The sequence below is a fragment of the Cebus imitator genome, unplaced genomic scaffold, assembly GCF_001604975.1.
Source record: "Cebus imitator isolate Cc_AM_T3 unplaced genomic scaffold, Cebus_imitator-1.0 Scaffold10, whole genome shotgun sequence".
Classification (NCBI taxonomy): Eukaryota; Metazoa; Chordata; class Mammalia; order Primates; family Cebidae; genus Cebus; species Cebus imitator.
In genome coordinates, this window is record NW_016107325.1 from 1,997,667 (window position 1) to 2,023,753 (window position 26,087).

Below are 26,087 nucleotides of genomic sequence, written 5' to 3' on the forward strand. Positions count from 1 at the left end.
TTTTTTTGTCTTTTTACTAATAGCCATTCTAACTGGGATGAGATGATATCTCATGTTAGTTTTGATTTGCATTTCCCTGATGATTAGTGATGTTGAGCATTTTTTTGTATACCTGTTGGCCATTTGTGTGTTTTCTTTTGAGAAAGGTCTATTCATAAACCTTTGCCCATAATAGGGTTATTTGTTTGTTTTTGCTGTTGAGTTTGGGTTCATTTTATATCTGGATATTAGTCCCCTGTCAAATAAGAAATTTACAAATATTTTCTTTCATTTAACAAGTTGTCTCTTCACTCTGTTATTTCCTTTGCTCTACAGCTTTTTTAGTTTAACATAGTCCCATTTTTCTATTTTTGTTTTTGTTGCTTGTTCTTTCAAGGTCTTAGCCATAAAATCTTTGCCTAGACCAATGTCATAAAGTGTTTCCCTTATGTTTTCTTCTAGTAGTTTTATAGTTTCTGGTTTTACATTTAAACCTATAATCCATGTGAAGTTTGATTTTGTATACATTGAGGACTAGGGGTTCAGTTTCATTCTTCTGAATATAATTAACCACTTCTCCCAGCATCATTCATTAAAGAAGGTCTTTTCCCTCAATGTGTATTCATGGCAGCTTTGTTGAAGATCAGTTGGCTCTAAATATGTGGATTTATTTCTGAGTTCTCTATTCTGTTTCATTGGTCTATGTGTCTATTTTTATAGCAATACCATGATGCTTGGTCACTATAGCCTTCCAATATGTTTTGAAGTCAGTTAGGATGGTGTCTCCAACTTTGCTCCTTTTGCTTAGAATTGTTTTGGTTATCTGGGCTCTTTTTTGATTCCATATGAATTTTAGGATTCTTTTTTTATATTTCTGTGAAAAATGACATTTGGTCACTATAGCCTTCCAATATGTTTTGAAGTCAGTTAGGATGATGTCTCCAGCTTTGCTCTTTTTGCTTAGAATTGTTTTGGTTATCTGGGCTCTTTTTTGATTCCATATGAATTTTAGGATTCTTTTTTTATGTTTCTGTGAAAAAATGACATTAGTATTTTGAGAGAAATGGCATTGAATCTATAGATACCTTTAGGTAGTATGGTCATTTTAACAATACTAACTCTTCAGATCCATGAGCATGGAATATCTTTTCATTTTTTCATGTCCTTTTCAATTTGTTTCATCAGTGTTTGGTGGTTTTACTTGTATAGATGTTTTACATTCTTGGTTAAGTTTATTCCTATGTATTTTTCTAGGTATTTTAAACAAAGAGTGCCTTCCTGATTTTTTCTTAGCTAGTTCATTATTGAAGTATATAAATCCTAGTTATTTTTGAATGTCAGTTTTGTATCTTCCACGTTTACTGAACTGAACAGTTCTAGGATATTTTTTGGTGGAGGCTTTTGATTTTTCTAAATATAAGATCATGTCCTCTGCAAAGAGGGATAATTTTATTTTCTCATTTCCAATTTGGATGCCTTTTATTTCTTTCTCTGGTCTGACTGCTCTGTCTGGGACTTCCAATACTATGGTGAAAAGGAGTGGTGAGAGTGGGCATTCTTGTCTTGTTCCAGTTCTTGCAGGAAAGGCTTTCAACTTTTCCCCATTCAGTATGATGTTGGCTGTCAGTTTGTCACATATTACTTTTATTATTTTGAGGTATCTGCCTTCTATGCCTACATTATTGAGAGTTTTTTAAAGAGTTAAATTTTGTTCAATACTTTTTCTGCATCTATTGAAATAATCATATGATCTTTATAGTCTTCATGCTGTTGATGTGAGGTATAACATTTATCAATTTATATATGTTGAGCTATTCTTGCATCCCTGATGTAAATCTCACCTGATCATGATATGTTACCTTTCTGATGTGCTGTTAGATTCAGTTTGTTAGTATTTTGTGGAGGATTTTTGCGTCTTTCTTCATCAGGGATATTGACTGGCATGTAGATTTCTTTTTTTCATTGTGTCGTTATCTAGTGGTACTAGGATATTGCTGGCCATGAAAAATGAGTTAAGGAGAATTTCCTGCTCTTCAATTTTTTCTAATATTTAGGGATAATTGGTTTAGATCTTCTTTACAGGTATTGATCGACTTACAACCTATACAACTTACGACCATTCGACTTTAAGACCACAATCGCTAGCCACGGCTGCTCCGCGTCTGGCAGCACAAACGTTGCCCAGTTGGCCATACGACAGTGTGGACCAGCTTCCAGCAGCACTACCATCTCCGCGTGCACCATTTCAACTGTACATACAGCCTACTCAACTTACGACCAAATCGTGTTACGACCGGTCTGCCGGTCCCAATCGTGGTCGTAAGTCGAGCACTAGCTGTATGTTTGATAGAACTCCACAGTGAATCCATCTAGTGCTGGGCTTTTCCTTGTTAGGTGACTTTTCATCACAACTCAATCTCACTACTTGTTATTGGTCTATTCCAGTTTTCTATTTCTTTCTGATTCAATCTTGCTAGGTTTTATGTTTCCAGAAATTTATCCATTTCCTCTATGTTTTTCAGTTTCTTACTTTACAGTTGTTCATAACAGTCTCTGATAGTCTTTTGTATTTTTGTGGTATCAATTATCATATCTCCTTTTTCATTTCTTATTTTGTGTCTTCTCTCTTTATTCCTTAGTCTAGTTAACAGTTTATCATTTTTATTTTTCTTTTCAAAGAGCCTATTTTTTTACCTCATTGATCTTTGAATTTCTTTTTTGTTATTTAGTTCATTTAGTTCTGCTGTAATCTTTATTATTTATTTTCTTCTGTTAATCTGGGGTTTCGTTTGCTCTTGCTTTTCTAGTTCATTGAGGTGCCTTGTCAGGTTATTTGAAATCTGATATGTTTCTTTTAGTGTGGGCATTTATTGCTAAAAACTTCTCTAATACCACTGCTTTTACTATATCCTACAGGTTTTGATATGCTATGTTTCCATTCTCATTGGTTTCAGACTCTTTTTAAATTTCCATCTTCATTTCCTCCTTGACTCAATGGTTGTTTAGGAGCATGTTGTTTAATTCCCATGTATTTGTATAGTTTCCAATTTTCCTCTTGGTATTGATTTCTAGTTTTATTCCACTTTGGTCTGAGAAGACACTTGATATTATTTTAATTTTATAAAATTTGTTGAGGCTTGTTTTGCAAACTAACATATGTTCTCTCCTGAAGAATGTTCGATGTGTTGATGCAAAGATGAATATTCTGCAGTTGTTGGATAGAATATTCTGTATATGTTTGTCAGATTCATTTGGCCTAAGGTCCAGTTTAAATCCAATGTTTCTTTGTTCATTTTCTGTATAGATAAAAAAGTGGGATACTGAAGTCTCCCACTATTAATGTATTGCAGTCTCACTCTCTTTAGATCTAGTAATATGTGGTTCATGAATCTGGGTGCATGCATAGTTAGAATTGTTAAATCTGCTTGCTGGATTTATCCCTTTAAAATTATATAATGATATTCTTTGTCTCCTTTTTTACTGCTCTTGACTTAAAGTCTTTATTATCTGATATAAGTATAAGGACTGCTGTTCACTTTTGGTTTCTGTTTGTGTGAAATATCTTTTTTATCCCTTTACTTTCAGTGTACATGTGTCTTGTATATGTATATGTGCACAGGTAAAGTGCATTTTTTATCCCTTTACTTTCAGTGTATATGTGCACAGGTAAAGTGCATTTCTTATAGGCCGTGTATAGTTGGATTTTTTTAAATCTAATCAGCCAGTCTGTATCTTTCAAGTAGAGAATTTAATACATTTCTATTCAAGGTCATTATTGATATGTGAGGTTTTGTTCCTGTCATATTGTTAATTGTTTTCTAGTTGTTTTACAACTTCTTTGTTCCTTTTTCTCTTAATATTTGTCCTTGTGGTTTAGTGGTTCTGTAGTGGTCCTATTTGAGTTATTTCTCTTTGTAACATGTGTGTTTGTCATACCAGTGAGTTTTATACTTTCATGTGTTTTCATGGTGGTAATCTTTTTCATGATGCTTGTCTTTTTGCTTCCAGCTTTAGGACTCCCTTGGGCATTTCTTACAGTGGTGATAAATTCCCTAAGCATTTACTTGTCTAGGAAAGACTTCATTTCTCCTTCATTTGTGAAGGATAATTTCACTGGATATAGTTTTCTTGTGTATCAGTTTTCTTCTTTCAGCATTTTAAATATATCATCCCATTCTCTCATGGCCTATAAGGTTTTTGTTGAGAATTCCGCCATTAAAAAGATGGGAGTTCCTTTATAGGTGACTAGACATTTTTGCTGTTTTTAGAATTCTCTTTTCTCTTTGACTTTAGACAGCTTGATTGTAATGTACTATGGAGAAGACATTTTTGTACTGTATCTGTTTGGGGATTGTTGGGCCTCCTGTATTTGAATGTCTAAATCTCTTGCTAGACTTGGGAAAGTTTTCATCCATTATTTCATTGGATAGGTTTTTAAACCCTTTTGGTGTCTCTTTACCTTCTGGGATAATAATAATTTGTATATTTGGTCCCTTTTTTGTGTCCCATATACTATAAAGTATTTGTTCACTGTTTTTTTATTATTTTATTTTTGTCTGACCAAACTTTTTTGAAAGACTTGTCTTCAAGTTCTGAGGTTCTTTGTTCTGCTTGATCTAGTCTTCTGCCGAAGCTTTCAAATGCATTTTGTATTTCATTCAGTAACTTCCTCAGTTCCAAGATTTCTTATATCTTTGGTAAATTTCTCTTTCATATTCTGAATTGTTTTTCTGATTTCTTTGCACTATTTTTGAAAGTTCTCTTATATCTCACTTAGATTCTTTAAACTCAATAATTTGAATTCTTTATCTGGGATTTGTAGAATTCCTTTTTGATTGGGATATGTTGCTAGAGAATTATTATGTTCCCTTGAAGCTGTTATATTTCCTTGCTTTTTAATGTTTCTTGTGTTCTTACATTGATACCTACACATCTAGTGCAATAGTCACTTCTTCCAATTTTCCAAATTTCCTTTTGTAGGAGAGGACTTTTTCCTGAAGATTTATCTATGGCATAGGTTGGGGGTAGGGCCTTTCCTCTTTGATTTTGGGTTCAGGTAGTAGCGTAGTCTCTGTATGACCTTTTTGCTGTAAACAGCATCAGTGGTGTCTGTGATTGCTTCAGTGAGTTAAGGTATGGTTATGAGTGGAGGCTCTGGTGAAGTTGTGCTGATGACAGGAATTCCAGGTGGGACAGTCTTTAAGCACGAGTGGTGGCAACAGTGGTCTGAGCATGTCTGTCCTTAGACCCCAGGGTGGCATATATTGGCTGTGATGTTAGTGGATCCAAATGGGTCTATTCTTGGGCCTCCAGGCAGCCTGATTGGGATGCTGGCAGGTGAGTGGGTGGGTTCTTGCACCCCTGGTCAATAAGCTTGTTATGGGCAGTGGCAATAGCAGTGGCAGGACAACTTTCTGGGTCTTGAGCTGTGTGTGCTGGTGTTGGCAGTATCTGTGATGGGCTGGTTAGGCCAGTCACCAGGCTCCTAGGTGGCATGTGTGTGTATTTTGTCAGTGGTGTTGACAGCAAGCTGGGTGGGCCAGTCTTCAAGTTCCTGAGGGGACTGCACAGATTCCAGACATGGTAAAATGGGCAGGGTGATCTCCAGGTTCTCAGACAGCATGCTTGGGCTCTGTGGTGGTGGTGCCAGCATAGGCAGGTTTGACCTTGGGCCCCTGGTGATATGCAGGGGCATAGGCTGTAGTAGACAGGGTGAGGTAATCTGTGACGGAGGGTGTGGAGAACATGACTCCAGGACTCATACTAGAGCACAGCATTCATGCTATTGGGGTAAAGGGAGCTGCTTTTACCAGTCCCCTATGGGTAACTCTCAGGGTCTGAGAAGTGCACACTTTGGCTCTGGCTATAGCACTGGCCACAGCAATGTGTGGGGAGCCTGTATTCAGGCCACATGCTAGAGTACAGAGGCTGTGCTCCTGGTGTGGGCAGAGTAGGTAACCACAATCCCAAACAGGGAGCTCTTAGGTTCTGGGTAGCACTTACCTCAGCTCCTGGCTGTAGCAGTGACCGCAATGTTTTGGGGGTTTAGTGGGAAGGGATCCTGCCCTCCTTTGCATAGGTCCCAAAACAGAAGCTACATTGACGGGGGAGCTCAGTCACCACTCACGGCCCCAGACAGGCAGCTCCAGACAGGTAGCCCACCTCAGCCTCTGGCAGCAGCAAGGGCAGCTGTGGTACAGTGGTGTGAGTAAGGGACAGGATCTCATTCTTCTATGGGCTAGCCTGAGTACAAGGGCCACTCTGCCAGTGGGAACAGGGTTGCTATTCTCAGCCCATCAGCACTCAGGGTCACCCACCTCAACTCCTAGTGGCAGCAACTGCTGCAGCGGTGTGTAGAGTTGGGAAGGGGTCCCATTCTCTGATTGCAAGCCCAATGGCAAAGTCCATGCCACTGCTGGGGACAAGGTCACTTCTCACAGCTCCAGACAGGCAACTCCCAGGCTCTAGAAAGTGTATATATACTCTGGTTTCTTTTGTCCCAGGGGCCACCTCCTTGGTGTGCTGCACAGTTCTTTCTCCAGGAAGTAGTACTCCATGTGGACTAAAGAACTAAGGACGACACAGCACCTTTGGGTCCAGCCATCACTGTGCCACTGTAGCCTTCTGCCTAGGCACTGGGGAAAGTCAGGGAAGGCTTCCAGAATGTAGAACTGTAGGGGCTATGGTTACCAGTGCGGGATGAAGCCAAGTGACAGTAGGACTCACAATTATGCCATTTTGCAGCTGCTTAGGTCTCAGAGATGTGAGTGACCCAGGACAAGTTCCTGTCTAGTGTAATGTCCCTGCAGAGCCTCCAGATCATTGTCCATGTTAATCTAAGGGCTCAAATGGATAGAAGAGCTCTCCCATGGCAACAGTCTAGTGGGGATGTGAACTGCTAAGGGTCTCTTACTTACCCATTCCCTGTAATAAGGAGCCCCTCTGGGATCCCAGACAATCTTGGCCACTGGCTTCTCACTTTCCTTTTTCTTCTGTGCCTCAGGTGTTTCCTGTGACTTCTCTGTTTATCTCTAGTGATCTTTCCTAGATGTTCTATTCAAGGTCTGATTATCTCTTTACAATTTTGGTTCTTCTTTCTGGGGAGGGTGAATGTCTAATATCTCTAGTCAGCCATCTTGACTCCTCCATACTTTAAATAGTCTCTAGATTACTCAAAATACCTAATGCTATATAAATAGTTGTAATACTGTATTGTTTTTTATTTGCATTATTTTTATTGTTGTGTTGTTAATTTTTGTTTTTTCCAAATATTTTCAATCTGCAGTTGTTTGAATCTGCAGATGTGAAACCCACAGATATGGAGGGCCAATTATATAGAATTCCATTCATTTAGGTTTACTTTAAATTATTTCAGCTATTTTTTTTTTCTTGAGATGAAGTAGTTTAGTGTTGTCATCTGGTTTTAAATGCATCTGTTGATATTGTCATATGATTTTTCTTTATTCTGCTAAAATGGTGAATTGAAATATTAGATTTTGAATGTTGAACCTTGCATTAGCTTTGCATTACTAGGACAAACTCCACTTGAAAAAGATGTATTATACTGTTGTTGTATTTTTGTTCAATTTGATAACATCTTGTTGAGGATTTTTGCATCTCTATGAGAGATACTGGTTCGTAGTTTTCTTTCAATGTAATGCCTTTACCTTAGGCATTAGGTTTCAGTGTAATACTGGTTTTATGAAATAACCTGAAAGATGTTCCCTCCAGTTACATATTCTGAAAGCTTATGTGGAATAGACATTATTTCTTCCTAAAAATTTTTATAGAATTCACCAGTGAAGTCATGTAAGATTACAGTCTTTTTGTTAGAAGTTTTCAAGCTTTGAGCTATAAAATGAATGTCTTTAATCTCTTTAGGACTATTCCGATTATCTATTAGTCTTTGGAAATTTATATCTTTGAAGGAATTTTCTCATTTTACCTAAATTTTTGAAGTGTGGACAAAATACAATATTTCCTTATTTTTAGTTTTATGTCTGTAGGGTGGATAGCAATGTCCTTCTTTCATTTCTAACACCAGCAATTTGTGTATTCCTTCTATTTTCTTTGTAAATCTAGCTAAAGGTGGACCACTTTGACCTCTGAGTATTTAGAAGTTTGCTGCTTAATAAGTTCCTGTCGTTGATTGCTAGTTTGTTTCCCTCATGTTCAGAGAACATATTCTGTATAGTTTAATTTTTTTAATGTATTAGGTTTGTTCTATGCCCCACAATATTGTCTACCTTGGCTAAAATTCTATGCACACTTTAAAATACATCTATTTTGCTGTTGGTTAGAATGTTACATAAATGTCAATTAAATCAAGTTGGTTAAAATTACTTTTTAGATATTGTATATCCTTACTAAAGTTTGGTTCACTTATTCTATCACTTATTCTATGAAAGAGGAGTTTGAAGACTCAAAGTATTATTACAGATGCGTCTATTTCCCTTTCATTTCTATCTATTGTTGTTTCATGCATTATGACGCTCTATAGCTAGAAGCATACACGTTACGAGACTTGTCAGTGAAGTGATATTTTTATCACTATGGAAAACCCTTGAAACATCTTATCTTTTGATGTCTATTTTGTTTGTTATTAATATAGCCACTCCAGCTTTCTTATAATTAGTGTTTGCATGATATAATTTTTTCCATAGTTTTACTTTTAATCTATTTGTCTCTTTATATTTAAAGTGCATTTCTTATATTAAAGTGGATTTCTTATGATAGCATATAGATCTTGCTTTTTTTACCCAGTCTGACAATCTGTCTTTTCATTGCTATACTTAAACCATTTACATTTAATGTAATTATTGGTATGACTGAATTAAAATCTATCACAGTGTTTATCGTTTTCTATTCACTGTTTTTGTTCCCTTATTTTATCATCATGCTTTTGGATTAATTGAATATTTTTATTCCATTTTATTTACATTATTAGCTTATTATTTTTACCATTTTAAAAATATTTTTAAGAATTGCCCTTTCAGGTGGGTACAGTGGTTCATGCCTATAATACCAGCACATTGGGAGGCCAAAGCAGGAGGACCACTTGAGGCCGGGAGTTCAACACCAGCCTGAACACTGTAGCGAGACCCTGTCTCTACTAATAATGATAATACAAAAATAAATACAAAAAAAATGTGGCCAGGTGTAGTGTATGCTTTTGAGTTTTTGTGGGTTTTGTCTATTTGTTTTGAGACAGGGTCTCGCTTTGTCACCCAGGTTGGAGTGCAGTGACATGATGATAGCTCACTGCAGCCTTGATCTCCCGAGCTCAAGCGATTCTGCCACCTCAGCCTCCCCAGTAGCTGGGACTACAGGTGTGCACAACCACACCTGGCTATTTTTTTATTTTTTTTAAAGATGGGGTCTTGCTATGTTGCCTAGACTGGTCTCAAACTCCTGGGCACAAGTAATCCTTCCACTTTGGCCTCCCAAAGTGCTGGGATTACCTAAGTTTTTATTTATTGGAAAATGTCTATTTCTCTTTCATTTAAAAAAAAAATGTAGTATGGAATATTGGGTTGGGAATTTTTTACTCATTACATTTAAACTTGTCACTTTATTGCAATAGGATTGTTCTCATAAGACAAAAAATTAGAGAGACGGAAAGCAAGGGGAGACGGACGTTGAGAGAACAAGGAGGAAGGAGAGAAAATAGCATCCACAGATTACAGTACCTATAGCCAAGCTGCAGCACAGCAGGGCTACAGTGCTTACAACACCCAGCCCACTCAAGGATATACACAGACCACCTAGGCATATGGGCAACAAAGCTATGGAACCTATGGACAGCCCACTGATGTCAGCTACACCCAGGCTCAAACCACTGCAACCTATGGGCAGACTGCCTATGCAACTTCTTATGGACAACCTCCCACTGGTTGTACTACTCCGACTTCCCCCCAGGCATACAGCCAGCCTGTCCAGGGGTATGGCACTGGTACTTATGATACTACCACTGCTACAGTCACCACCCCCCAGGTCTCCTACATAGCTCAGTCTGCATGTGGCACTCAGCCTGCTTATCCAGCCTATGGGCAGCAGCTAGCAGCCACTGCACCTACAAGACTGCAGCATGGTGACAAATCCACTGAGACTAGTCAACCTCAATCTAGCACAGGAGGTTTCAACCAGCCCAGCCTAGGATATGGACAGAGTAACTACAGTTATCCCCAGGTACCTGGGAGCTGCCCCATGCAGCCAGTCACCGCACCTCCATCCTATCCTCTTACCAGCTATTCCTCTACATAGCCGACTAATTATGATCAGAGCAGTTACTCTCAACAGAACACCTATGGGCAACTGGGCAGTTATAAACAGCAGAGTAGCTATGGTCAACAAAGCAGCTATGGGCAGCAGCCTCCCACTAGTTACCCACCCTAAACTGGATCCTACAGCCAGGCTCCAAGTCAACATAGCCAACAGGGCAGCAGCTATGGGCAGCAGAGTTCATTCCTACAGGACCACCCCAGTAGCATGGGTGTTTATGGGCAGGAGTCTGGAGGATTTTCTGGACCAGGAGAGAAATAGAGCATGAGTGGCCCTGATAACTGGGGCAGGAGAAGAGGGGGATTTGATAGTGGGGGCATGAGCAGAGCTGGGCAAGGAGGAGGACGTGGTGGAATGGGTGCTGGGGAGCAAGGTGGCTTCAATAAGCCTGGTAGACCCATGGACAAAGGACCAGATCTTGATCTAGGCCCTCTGTAGAACCCGATGAAGACTCTGACAACGGTGCAATTTATGTACAAGGATTAAATGATAATGTGACTCTAGATGATCTGGTAGACTTCTTTAAGTAGTGTAGGGTTGTTAAGATGAACAACAGAACTGGGCAACACATGATCCACTTCTACGTGGACAAGGAAACGAAGGCCCAAAGGCAATGCCACAGTATCCTATGACGACCCACCTACTGCCAAGGCTGCCATGGAGTGGTCTGATAGGAAAGCTTTTCAAGAGAGCAAACTTAAAGTCTCTCTTGCTCGGAAGAAGCCTCCAATGAACAATATGCGGGGTGGTATGCCACCCCGTGAGGGCAGAGGGATGTCACCACCACTCCGTGGAGGTCCAGGAGGCCCAGAAGGTCCTGGGGGACCCATGGGTCACATGAGAGGCTGTGGAGATAGAGGAGGTTTCCCTCTGGGGGAAACCCTCCAGAGGAGGAAACATCCTGCACCGAGTTGGAGACATAGTGTCCCAATCCAGATTGTGGAAACCAGAACTTCACCTGGAGAACAGAGTACAACCAGTGTAAGGCCCCAAAGCCTGAAGGCTTCCTCCCACCATCCTTCCAGCTCCCAGGTGGTGATCATGGCAGAGGCCCTGGTGGCATATGGGGAAGAGGAGGTGACCTCATGGATCATGGTGGTCCTGGTGGAATGTTCAGAGGTGGCTGTGGTAGAGACAGAGGTGGCTCCCATGGTGGCTGGGGCATGAACTGAGGTGGCTTTGGTGGAGGAAGATGAGGTGGCCCTGGGGGGCCCCCTGGACCTTTGATGGAACAGATGGGAGGAATAAGAGGAGGACATGGAGGACATTTATATCTCTTCAACTATTTCTTCTCTCCCATTCTCCCTTTTTTTCCCTTCTAGCATTCCCTTTACACATATGTTATATTACTTGACCTGGAAAAATTGATAAAGGCGAGCACCATCAGGAGTGCAGAGCTCAGCCCTACTAGATGCAGAGATCCCACACAGCTGCATTGATGATCAGATTTATTTTTTAAACCAGAAAATATTTTAAATGTATAATTCCATATTTACAATGTTGGCCACAACATTATGATTATTCCTTGTCTGTACTTTAGTATTTTTCACCATTTGTGAAGAAACATTAAAACAAGTTAAATGGGAAAAATAAAATTAGAAATTTTTAAAAAACTCACTTCATTGGTTTGTGTTTTAGTTTCTGCTAAGAAGTCTGCTGCAATTCTTAACTTTGTTCCTCTTTATGTCAGAGGTATTTTTCAATGCAGGCTGCCTTCACGATTTTCTATGTATCTTTGAATGTCTTCAATTAGAATATGATGGATATGGTCTATTGGTGTAGGGTTTGGGAGGTGAGAAATTTGTCGGGATTGGGATCTATAAGCTTCTGTGATTGGTGGTTTGGTGTCTTTCATTATATCTGGAAATTAATAACCAGTATCTCTTCAACTATTTCTTCTGTCCCATTCTCCCTTTTTTTCCCTTCTAGCATTCCATTTACACATGTTATATTACTTGATATTACCCCATACCTCTTGAATGCTCTGTTGGGTCTTTTTGCTCCTCCCTCTTTATTACCTCTGGATGCTTCCCTCTTTAGTGCAATGGCTTTAAAGGAGTACAAGTACACTACTATAAGGTAATTTCTAGTGATCCATCTTCAAATTTATGATTCTTTCTTTGGCTGTATCAGGTCAATTGATGAGCACACCAAAGGCATTCATCATTTGTTTTTCATATTTAGCATTTCCTTTTGACATTTTCTTACACTCTCTATCCTTCTGCTGAAATGCCACATCTGTTCATCCACATTTTCCACCATTTCCACTATAGCTTTTAATCATAGTTATTTTAAATTCCTTGCCTAATAGTTCTAAAATCTGCATCATATCTAAATCAGGTTATATTGAGTGCTCTGTCTCTTGTGGGTAGGGTTTTTTCTTAAGTATCTTTTCATAACTTTTGGTTGATGTAACTATAACTGTACCACTGGTAAAATTAATCATACTATTATAAGGTCTTTACACTAAAATTAGAGGTGTCAGGGTAAAGAGAGAAGCATGAAGTAAGAAGATTGAAGTGTCAGGTATGAAGAGTAATGAATGAAATGACCTAGTATTGATTTGAAAGGAACATTAAGAAAGAATGCAGTTAGGTATAGAGAAACTGGTACCACTCCTTCTGAAACTATTCAAAACAATACAAAAAGAAGGAATCCTCCCTAACTCATTTATGAGACCAACATCATCCTGATACCAAAACCTGTCAGGGACACAATTATAAAAGAAAATTTCAGGCCATATCCATGATAAACATTGATGCAAAAATCTTCAATAAAATACTGGAAAACCGAATCCAACAGCACCTCAAAAAGCTTATCCATCACGATCAAGTAGGCTTCATCCTTGGGATGCAAGGCTGGTTCGACATATGCAAATCTATAAATGTAATCCATCACATAAACAAAACCATAGACAAAACCACATGATAATCTCAATGTTGAATTTTATCTTCGACAAAATTCAACAGCCCTTTATGCTAAAAACTCTCAATAAACTAGGTATCAGTGGAACTTATCTCAAAATAATAAAAGCTATTTATGACAAACCCACAGCCAATATCATACTGAATGGGCAAAAACTGGAAGTGTTTCCTTTGAAAACTGGCACAAGACAAGGGTGCTGTCTCTCACCACTCCTATTCAACATAGTATTAGAAGTTCTAGCCAGAGAAATCAGGCAAGAAAAAGAAATAAAGGGCATTCAGTTAGGAAAGGAGGAAGTCAAATTATCTCTATTTGCAGATGACATGACTGTACATTTAGAACACTCCATTATCTCAGCACAAAATCTCCTTAAACTGATAAGCTACTTCAGCAAAGTCTCAGGATACAAAATCGATATATAAAAATCACAAGCATTCCTATATACCAATAACAGACAGAGAGCCAAACCATGTGTGAACTCCCATTCACAATTGCTACAGAGAGAATAAAATACCTAGGAATACAACTAACAAGGGACATGAAGGACCTCTTCAAGGAGAACTAGAAACCACTGCTCAAGGAAATAAGAGAGAACACAGATGGAGAAACATTCCATGCTCAGGGTTAGGAAGAATCAATATTGGAAAAACGGCCATACTGCCCAAAGTAATTTATAGATTCAATGGTATCCCCATCAAGTACAATTGACCTTCTTCACAGAATTGGAAAAAACCACCTTAAACTTCACATGGAACCAAAAAAGAGCCCACATAGGCAAGACAATTCTAAAAACAAAACAAAAAACCTAGAGTCATCACACTACCTGACTTCAAACTATACTATAAGGCTACTGTAATCAAAACAGCATGGTCCTGATACCAAAACAGAGCTATAGACCAATGGAACAGAACAGAGGCCTCAGAAGTAACGCCACATATCTACAACCATCTGATCTTTGACAAACCTGACAAAAACAAGCAGTGGAAAAAGAATTCCCTGTTTAATGAATAGTGTTGGAAAAACTGGCTAGCCATATGCAGAAAGCTGAAACTGGATCCCTTCCTTTCACCTTATACAAAAATTAACTCCAGATGGAATAAAGATTTAAACATAAGACCTAACATCATAAAAACCCTAGAAGAAAACCTAGGCTATACCATTCAGGACATAGGCATAGACAAGGACTTCATGACTAAAACACCAAAAGCAATGGCAACAAAAGCCAAAACAGACAAATGGGATCTCATTAACCTTAAGAACTTCTACACAGCAAAAGAAACTATCATTAGAGTGAACTGACAACCAACAGAATGGGAAAAAATTTTTGCAATCTACCGATCTGACAAAGAGCTAATATCCAGAATCTACAAAGAACCTAAACAAATTTACAAAAAAAAAAAAAACACGAACAACTCTATCAAAAGGTGGGCAAAGGATATGAACACACACGTTCCAAAAGATGACATTTATACAGCCAACAAACATATGAAAAAATGTTCCTCATCACTGGTCATTAGAGAAATGCAAATCAAAACCACATTGAGATACCATCTCACACCAGTTAGAATGGCGATCACTTAAAAATCTGGAGACAACAGATGCTGGAGAGGATGTGGAGAAATAGGAATGTTTTTACACTGTTGGTGGGACTGTAAATTAGTTCAACCATCGTGGAAGACAGTGTGGTAATTCCTCAAGAGTGTAGAAAGAGAAATACCATTTGATCCAGCAATCCCATTACTGGGTATATACCCAAAGGATTATAAATCGTTCTATTATAAAGACACATGCACATGTATGTTCATTGTGGCACTCTTTACAATAGCAAAGACTTGGAACCAACCCAAATGCCCATCAATGATAGACTGAATAAAGAAAATGTGGTACATATACGCCATGGAATACTCTGCAACCATCAAAAAGGATGAGTTCAGGTATTTTATAGGGACATGGATGAAGCTAGAAACCATCATTCTCAGCAAACTGACACAAGAACAGAAAACCAAACATCGCATGTTCTCACTCATAAGTGGGTATTGAACAGTGAGAACACATGGACACAGGGAGGGGAATATTATACACGGGGACCTGTTGGGGGGTGGGGAACTAGGGGAGGGATAGCAGTGGGTAGGAGTATTGGAGAGGGATAACATTAGGTTGAACACCTAATGTAGTTGATGGAGGGATGGATGCAGCAAACCACCACAGCATGTGTATACCTATATAACAATCCTGCACGATCTGCACATGTACCCCAGAACTTAACATGTAATAAAAAAAGAAAGTAAAATAAAATACTCAAAAAATTACTAGTCAAAAAGAGGGCAAAAAAAGAGGAACAGACTAATGATAAAATGAAACGTAAATAGCAAGATGGTAGATTTAAAACCATACAAATTACTATACTAATTGTTATCGAACTAAACACCTTAATTACTGTCATAGTGTTAAAAGATAAAAGTTAAGAACTAACTATATGCTGTGTACAAAGGATGCACTTTTTTTATAAAGACACTGATAGAGAGTAAGGAGAAGGGAAAAAAATACAAGCAAATACTAAACATAAGGAAATTGGCATGGTTATTTTACTATTAGAGTAGACTTCAAGACTAAGAGTATTACTGAGATAAAGAAGGACATCTTATATTAATAAAATAGTCATTGCATCAGGAAGGCATGGAAATTGTAAATGTGTATGCACCTAATAAGTGTTTCAAAATACGTAAAATAGAAAACTAATGGGACTAAAGGGAGAAACAGACAAATCTATGAGTAGAGATGCACACTTCTCTCAGTAAGAAATATAGATGATGTGAACAACACTATCAATAAACTTTCCCTAATTGGCATTTACAAAACAATACACCCCACAGCCAAAACCAATCTATGGTGGAATAAAGAACAGCAGATGCCTTTGGGAGTACTGCATTGAGGAATGACTGGGTAGAGACATGAGGGTGCTCACTGTGATGATGTTTATCTTTACTATCTTGAAAAAGATTAGGTGAATATATTTCTCAAAATTTCATGAGTACACACAAAAGACTTGTGAATGTCATTATATGTAAGTATTTTATCCAAAGAGAAAAGTGTTCAACTCTGTGTAGTAATATGCATGCTGAAATATTTCAAAGGAAGTATACTGCTATCTGTAATTTACTTGGAGATGCATCAAAAAATAACAAATATTAATGGACAGCAGGATGGATAAATGGACATATATGTGATATGGGAAATATAAAATAATAATGGTATAATCCAGTTGGTCAGTATATGGGTGGTAACTAAAATTCTGTTAATTCTGATGTATATTTGAAGTTTAAAAATAAAATTTGGGGGAAAAGGAAAGCAAAATCAAACTTTCCCAAAACAAAAATGAATTAGAATGTATTGCTATCAGAGCTGAAATACAAAAATAAAGGAAGATCTTCAGGCTAAAAGAAAATGACAACATATATAAACTTTGATTTATACAAAGTAATGAAGAGTACTAAAAGTGGTAAACAGGTGGGTAAATGTAAAATAGAACATTCATTTTTAAAATTTCTTTAAAGGTAACTAAATACTTAAAGCCAAAATAATAACTATGTGTTTCAAGGTTTATAAAATATTTAGAAGTAAAACATGAGATTAATAGCACAAAAGACAAAGAGATGGAAATGGAGGCATATGATGGTAAGGTTATTAAATAAACTATAACAATCAAAGATATCATAAATTTTGGAACAATCACTAAAAGAGGCATAGCTTAGAAACTAATAGTGAAAATAATATATAAAGCTAATATTTAGTCAACTTATCCAAATGAAAGCAAGAGGGAGAAATGAAAGAAGACATATAAAAATAACAAGTTGACAGATTTATATACAACCATATTGGTAAATACATTAAATGTATATGTTGTAAATGCTCCAGTTAAAAGACAAGTATGTAAGACAAGATTTTAAAAAGCAGAACCCAAACATATGCTCTCTATAAGAAACCAATTTAAATATAAAGATATATATGAGTTAAGCATAAGAGAATGGAAAATCTATAACATGTAGACATTAAGCACAAGAAAACTGGAGTAACAGAGTAACTTATATCAATAGTTTAAAAAAAGTAGATATATAAATATTAACCATAAGAAAGGTGGAATAGTTATGTTAATACTAACATAGTGGACCTCAAGGCAAAGCATATTACCAGTAATAAAGAGAAGCATGTCATAATTACAAATATTACCAGGGATAAATTAGGAGTTTTTCCAATCATAAGTATGAATCAAGAGGACATAATAATCCTGATTGTAAATATGCCCAAAAACAAAATCTTCAAATACAGGAAGCAACAATTTAAAAACCGAAAAAGGAAATACACACAAGTAAATTAGAAATGTCAACAATCCTGTCTCAATAACTGGTGAAACAAGAAGACAGAAAATCAGTAAAGATAGAAAAGACTTCAATAACACTGGCAAGGATCTTGACCTAAATGACACTCACAGAATACTCCACTCATCCAAAGTGGAATCCATAGTATTTTCAAGTACACATGGAATATTCACGAGGTCAGACATATGCCAGGCTATAAATCAAATACAAATGAATTCAAAATAAATGAAATCATACAGATTATGTTATTTCATCCCAAGTGGATTTAAAGTAGAATTTGATAAGAAAAAAATATGAAAATTACTAAAATATTTGGCAGTTAAATCCAAATAACACACAGACTCCAAGAAATTACAAAGGAAACTAGGAAATATTTTGAACTCAGTATAAATAAAAACACAATATTACAATTTATGGATGAGCTGAAGTAGTTGCTGACAGAGAAACTTAGACGTTAAATACTTATATTGGAAAAGAAGAAAGGTCTTAAATTAATAATTTAAGGACCGCAAACTATGGCCCATTGGTTATAAATAAGGTTTTATTGAAATGCAGCAACACCTATCTGTTTATGTATAGTCCATGGCTGCTTTCATACTACAAAGGCAGAATTAGGTGGATGAAACAGTGACTCTCTGGTTCACAAGCCTAAAACAGAATAAATGCTGACCTTTGAGAAAATATGGCAACACTTGATATAATGTACCTGCTAAAGAATAAAAAGCAATAAATTAAACATAAAGAAAGTAGATAAAGAAAATAATGAAGAACAGAAAATAACTGAAAACAAAGAGAGAAAATAAATAAAACCAAAAACTATAAAACTGATAAACCTCCAGCTAGATTGATCATGGTAAAAAGAGAGAAAAATCAAATTTCCTATGTCAGAAATATTAAAGGGGCCATCACTACAAAGCTTATGAATATTAAAAGGATAATAAGGAAATATGGCAAAAAAAAAAAAAACCTGCATGATAATGGCAATATCCAAAGCATAGCTGAGTCAAAGCCATTCTGGGGAACATCATCTTGATTTGGTACAATAACTCTCAATATTTCTAAAGGGGTCCAGTTGTTTTAATAAAGTCAACTTTCTTCTCTCTACAAAAAGGAATGCCTTTTAATATAACATAGCTAAAGAGCAGCTACAGGGAACGAAGATTTTTAAAAAGAGTTTCATTCAGTTACACACTTATTTTCCTATAAAGAAACTTCTGCTAATTATATAATTATTCTGTATTCAATCCGTCAAATTTTGTGTAATGTCTATTTTCTGGAAATATAAATGACAGATTGTAAGCATAATTTAAGTGAGAATGCAATCTCACCATGACTATCAGAGCAGGCAAATGTCCACAGAGTAGAATTTTCACTCTTGGAGAAGGAAAATGGGGATAACAGAGAAAAAAAAATACACTTCCAGGTGAGTAGGCCAGAAAAATGTCATCAGATAAAGTTGTGAGACGTGATTAGTTAACACTCTTTAATATATTTTGGCTCTGTTGTAAAACAATGTGGTTTTTTAAAGCTGTATTAATCTGGATTAACAGCTTCTGAATTAACATCTCATGGGTATGCATGCATTAAAAAAAACTAAACATTTGTTTTTAATTATTTTTAATTGACACATAATTGTATATATTTATGGGGTATGATGTATGTTTTGATATGCAATGTACAATGATCACATCAGAGAATTAGCATATCCACCACCTCAAACATGTATCATTTATTTATGTTTACAACATTCAAAATCTGGTCTTCCAGCTATTTGAACATGTCCACATCCTGATGAATTAGATTTTTTTCTAATCTCGCTTTTGATCATAGAGTCTTTATTTAAGTCAACATGGAGTTGTATAAGGTACTTAATCAACATGGAGCGATATGGCATCCATCCCCATCTTTTTACTAACCATAACAATGACAAAATAGATGGGGAGAAATGTGTGTTCCACTTTCAAAACGGGAGCATCCTAATGATTTTCTTGAAGTGAAAAGTTTAATGAAAAAGTGGATTGATCTAATCTGGGATGTTTAAGTCATTGGCAAATTTAAATTGTTTTAAAAATAATAATAATAAGCCAAGCTCTTGAGTCATACTGAGTGATTCACCCATGAATTCTTGAGATTAATTTAAAACAGCTCCAAGTATCTTTGCATGCCTACTCTCTACAAGACAGAAGGGAACAACTGAAAGGAGAAGTTATTCTAAAGGAAAAGAAGTGAAGAATCAGGACAGAGCAGAGCCGTGTTAGCCTGGCTGGCCAATCAGAGCGGTGAACTCAAGGGGCACATGATGAGGCAAGGGTAGCCCCTGAGAAGTAGCAAAGCGTTGGCTTCTATAGAAATAAGGTCTTCCTTGTCTGTTTCATACTCCCACTCACCTCCTCCACCCTTTTACTTTTTACTGGATCCTTAAGTAGGAGGAGTAGTGGTTTGTATTGTTCAGATTCCAGGGAACCAAGTGGCCCCACATGCTTTAGGGATCCAGCTTTCAAAGAACAAGAAAAACACAGGGCTCATAGTCATAGCCCTGTCTTCCATCTTTTACACAGCAAGTGTGGGAAGGGTACAACCTGCTTCCTCGGTAGAAGAGATCCTACCATCTCTCTCCACAGACTTTCTACTTTTTCCCTTACTTAGCAGTTGCCCCTGAAATTATTGTCTGGAACTCCTGCCAGAGTTTCCATAAAAGCTGGACTAATATGAGGTATTGTAAATAGAGATTCCTTGCTCCATAGCCTCTGGCTTCATTTTGCTAGGATTGAATGGCCTTTCAATGGTTTCCTAGCATTAGGATCCAGGGTTCAGTTTTATCATGGCTCCCCTGCCTTTATCCTTAGGCTATTTCGTTGTTTAGAAAACAAGAGTGTATTCAAGTCTGCCATACAACTGGGGACAAAAGCTCCAGGTAATATGAAAAAGTTACTTTGCCTTGTTTCACCTCCTTTTTCTAGATATCACCTCTTAACTGAAGATGAGACTCAGAATATAGTGTTTGGGTATTCCTAGTCCCATTAGCAAGAGTAATTTCTATATCATTTATGAACATATCCCAATTTCTTAAACTGTCCCAATTTCTTAAACAATGTAAGGATAAATCTTGAGATTTTGACTATTGACTGTGAAAAATATAAGACCTAGAAAGCCAAAACAATGGAAAACCAAGAGGAAACCTCAAAGATACAAATAATAATATATAACTTAGGATATTCTTCACAGAAATAGAAAAAGAAATCCTAACATTTCTATGGAACCACAGGAATCCCAGAACAGTCAAAGCTATCCTAAGCAAAAAGAACAATACAGGAAGAATCACATTATCTGACTTCAAATTATACTACAGAGCTACAGTAACCAAAGCAGCATGGTACTGACATAAAAAACGACACATAGACCAGTGGAACAGAATAGAGAACCCAGAAACAAATCCACTCGCCTGCAGTGAACTCATCTTTGACAAAGGTGCCAAGAATATACACTGGGGAAAGGACAGTCTCTTCAATAATTAACACTGGGAAAACTGGATATCCATATGCAGAAGAATGAAACTAGACCCCTATCTCTCACTATATACAAAAAAAAATCAAAATGGATTTAAGACCTCAAAATATGAAACTACTACAAGAAAACATTGGGAAAAAATCTCCAGGACATGGGTTTGTGCAAATATTTCTTAAGTAATATCCCACAAGCACAGGCATCTAAAGCAAACATGGACAAATGGTGTCACATCAAGTTAAAAAGCTTCTGCATGGTAAAGGATACAGTCAACAAAGTGAAAAAGTCCACAGAACAGGAGAAAATATTTGCAAACTACCCCTCTCACAAGGGAATAATATTCAGAATTAATATCCAGAAAGGAGCTAAAACAAGTCTGTAGGGAAAAAAAAAATCTAATAATCCAATCAAAAAATTGACAGAAGACTTGAGTAGCCTTTTTTCAGAAGATGACATACAAATGGCAAACAGCATATGAAAAGGTGCTCAACATCATTGATCATCAAAAAAATGCAAATAAAACTACAATGATATCATCTCATCCCAGTTAAAATGGCTTACATCCCAAAAACAGGCAATAACAAATGCTGGCAAGGATGTGGAGAAAAAGGAACCCTTGTACACTGTTGATAGGATTATAAACTAGTATAACCACTAAGAAGAACAGTCTGGAGGTTCCTCAATAAATTAAAACTTGAGCTACCATATGATCCAGCAATCCCGCTGTTGGATATAACCCAGAAGAAAGAAAATCAGTATATGGAAGAGATCTGCACTCCCATGTTCCCATGTTTGTTGCAGCACTGTTTACAATAGCTAAGATTTGAAAGCAACCAAAGTGTCCCTCAACAGATGAATGAAGAAAGAAAATGTGGTACATAGATACAACAGAGTATATTCAGCCATAAAAAAGAATGAGAGCCAGTCATTTGCAACCACATGGATGGAAGTGGAGATCATTACGTTAAGTGAAATAAGCCAGGAACAGAAAAACAAACATTTCATGTTCTCACTTATTTGTGGGATCGAAAAATCAAAAAAATTAAACTCATGGTCAGAGAGAGTAGAAGGATGGTTATCAGAGGCTGGGAAGGGTAGTGGCAGTTTGGGGGAGGTGGGGAAAGTTAATGGTGCTAAAAAAACATGGGTCATTAGAGAAATGCAAATCAAAACCACAATGAGATACCATCTCATGCCAGTTAGGATGGTGATCATTGAAAAGTCTGGAAACAACAGATACTGGAGAGGATATGGAGAAATTGGAATGCTTTTACACTGTTGGTGGGTCTGTAAATTAGTTCAACCATTGTGGAAGACAGTGTGTCAATTCCTCAAGGATCTAGAACCAGAAATACCATTTGACCCAGAAATCCCATTACTGGGTATATGCTCAAAGGATTATAAGTCATTCTACTAAAAAGACACATGCAAACATGCTGTTTATTGCAGCACTATTCACAACACTGTTCCAAAGACTTGGAACCAACTCAAATGCCCATCAATGATAGACTGGATAAAGAAAATGTGGCATAAATACGCCATGGAATACCATGCAGCCATAAAAAAGGATAAGTTCATGTCCTTTGCAGGGACAAGGATGAAGCTGGAAACCATCATTCTCATCATTTCTGTTCCTTCAGAAAACCAAACACTGCATGTTCTCACCCATAAGTGGGAGTTGCACAATGAGAACACATGGACACAGGGAGAGTAACTTTTCACAGCAGGGCCTGTCAGGGAGTTGGGGCAGGGGGAAAGGGGAGGGATAGCATTAAAAGAAATAACTAATATAGATGACAGGTTGATGGGTACAGCAAACCACCATGGCATGTGTATACCTATTTAACAAACCTGCACATTTCCCAGAACTTAAAGTATAATTTTTTAAAAGATTTTAAAAAATAGAAAGAATAAGATCTACTATTCGATAGCACAGTAGGGTATCTAGAGTCAGTAATAACTTAATTGCATATTTTAAAATAACTTAAAGAACATAACTGGATTGTTTGTAAATCAAAGGATAAAATGCTTAAGGGGATGGATACCCCATTTTCCACGATGTGCTTATTTCACACTACATGCCTGCATCAAAGCATCTCATATACCCCATAAATACATATATCTACTATGTACCCACAAACATTTTTTAAAATAATTTAAAAATTTTTTAAATAAGGTATAACACATAGTATACTCTTTATTCTTAGAAATTTTTCTTTGTTTTGTTCTGTTTACCAATTATATTTGAAAATTAATTCTCCTATTATTTATTGAAATAAGCTATATACAAGTCAACATATCTGTTTAAGCTTTTTAATAATCCATGCCTGCAGTTGTCCATTTATGGGACACTACAGCTCTCAAACTGAAGATAACATTAATCATTTGGTAGCTACACTTACAGGTCAAGACCAAGCTAGAGCAGGAACTAAGCAGCTTCAGAATATTTATGTATCCATGCCCTTTCCCCCAAAAACTTGTCGATGCTCTCTTAGGAACGTGCTCTAACACTTCAAACTACATCAGAGTAACAGGTCCGGTAGGGCTCAGCAGTCTCGCTAATCCTAACTCTATCCAAGATCCTCCCCTCTTAACCTTATTTACGGCAAGAGATGCAAGTACTGCCAAGAAAAGTACAACAAACTGGGTCTTGGCTGCTGCCTGAAAACATTTCCCCTAAAAGAGAAACATGAAAGTTTATTCAAAAGGAAACTACTCAAAAACTGCATCTGAAAATAACCACTTCCAAAATACAGCAAACTTGGGAACAACCAACTGCTTTCATGCAACAATCAAGGGAATCAAGAGTTATTCTTGTTTTTTTTTTCACCCATATTTTCATATCTAGATATTCATGTTGAATTGGGAAAAGCTAGGTATCCTTTTAGGTTCACACAGAAGAAGAGAGCTATCCCGTGCAAAATGTTGGGAGTGACCCATTCAGAGATGTACAGGAAGACAGTAATGGAGCTAGAACAGGAGAGGCTTTTAGAGATGGGAACTGGAAAATAGGTGTTCACTTTGCTCACTTCTCTTTTTAATAAAAGTCAGAAATAAATGCATCAGGAACAGTTCATCTCTCAACAAGATTTCTTTTATGTTGGTTTACAAGATAAAAGTACAGAACACCCAGTTAAATTGGAATTAAACAGCAATTAATTTTTGGTATACTTGTGTTCCATGTCATATTTGTGACACACTTACGGTAAAAAGGTATTCATTGTTTATTTACTTGAAAGTAAATGTGCTCGGCTCTCAATTTTTTATCAGTCTAGATTCATTCCCTGAACTTCAGACCCATAAAACCAATTGCTTACTTGACATCTCCATTTCAGCATCTGAGAGGCATTTTAAACTCAACATATCCAAAACTGATGTCCTGTGATCTGTCACCACCAACCCTTCTCTTCCCAGACATGGCTTTCCAGCAGTCTTCCCCATCCAATGAAGTCTTCCATTGCTTGGGTCAAAAATGTAGTCTCATCCTTAGCTACTCACTTTCACACCTCAAAATCCTTTATTTTTTATATGAGTTTCACAATTCAGAGGAAATCTCTATGCACAGTTCCTCCAGGGCCAGAGATGTCTCTTCCTTGGAACCAAGGAGCCTCTTGCCACATCTGTGTCAATCAACCAACAAATAACTATGCTTAAAGAAGGACAAAGGTGGCAACATCTTTTGCATTTATAAACTCAGTCAGCACCAAGCTTTCACTTTCACTTCTAGCAGCACTGTGGAAAGCTCTCAGTGGAAACTACTGTTGTTTGTGGTAGGGGTACAGGGGAAGCGGAGAGCAGAGAGAATCTCCTTACTTGAAACCCCCACTCTCACCCTGGTTATTAAGGAAACACTTATTCCATTTTTGGAGTGACAACATATGGCTTTCTAGAATCTTAATAATCCTTTCTGGAACCAGAGGACAAAGGAGTTTCCAGAAATTTGAAGAGAATGCACAATATGTAAATCTATGAAACATCCAAATCACAGCTTCAAAGTAGAGAACTCTAGGACATTTTCTGCCGCTTCTTTGTTGGGTACACATGATGAATGTTGTGAAGCCATGTCAAGTCTCTCTTATCAAACATCAAGGCATCCAGAACCTAGATAATCAGAGCAACTCAGAGCAGTCTGATTTTTTTGTTTCTTTTGTTTTTAGAGACGGTGTCTCACTGTGTCACCCAGGTTGGATTGCAGTGGTGCAATCATGACTCACTGCAATCTTGAACTCCTGGCAATTCTCCTGCCTCAGCCTCCCAAGTATCTGGGACTACAGGTATGTGCCACCAGACCTGGCTAATTGTTTTAAATTTTTCTGTAGAGATAGCATCTCACTATGTTGCCTAGGCTGATCTTGAACTTGCTCGCCTCGAGCAATCCTCACGCCTCGGCCTCCCAAAGTACTGGGATTAGAGGCATGAGCCACTGCACCTGGCCAGCCTGACCAGACCCATAAATAGCTTTTTTAAGTCTCCACCAGTTGTTATCTTCTGAGATTCTCAAAAAGGAGCAATGGACACCCCTAAGGTGACAACATTGTAGGAAATGAGCAGCCAAAGTGAAAAAGGTCTACTGGTTTATAATGTGTTCAGATACTTAAAGTCCTAGGCCTGCTCTGCAGAACCAAATGAAAGGTGGTGTCTTCTGTCACAAAGTTTCACTGACTATGTCATTACATCAAGAACAACGTCTCACATAAGATTCCAACAATGGCAAATACATTACCATAAATGACCAATATGATTAACAGTGTAATTTGTAAAAGTGACCAGGTGAAAATACAGTTGGGCAACCACGTGATAAAACCATTTGTAAAAATGAAAAGCAAAACAAAATTACTTTGAATCTTTCTATTAAATAGCCAGAGACTTATACAAAGTTAAGAATAAACACTGTAAGTATCAATGTACATTGTCAATGTGGGATGCAGAAGGATAAAAATTTCTTAAGGAGATTTGAAAATGATTGCACCTGACATAGAAAAGATTTTGTAAAAGTTCAACTTCAATAAATATGTTTCTACT

General features: G+C 37.2%; 1 protein-coding gene and 1 pseudogene across 1 annotated transcript in view; one reads left to right on the top strand and one right to left on the bottom strand.

Annotated features, from left to right (window-relative positions):
- Window positions 1–26,087, bottom strand: part of ACVR1C (activin A receptor type 1C) — a 115,939-nt gene that overhangs the window by 87,422 nt on the left and 2,430 nt on the right. The gene's annotated exons all lie outside the window — the stretch shown is intronic.
- LOC108317065 lies at window positions 9,622–12,925 on the top strand (annotated as a pseudogene).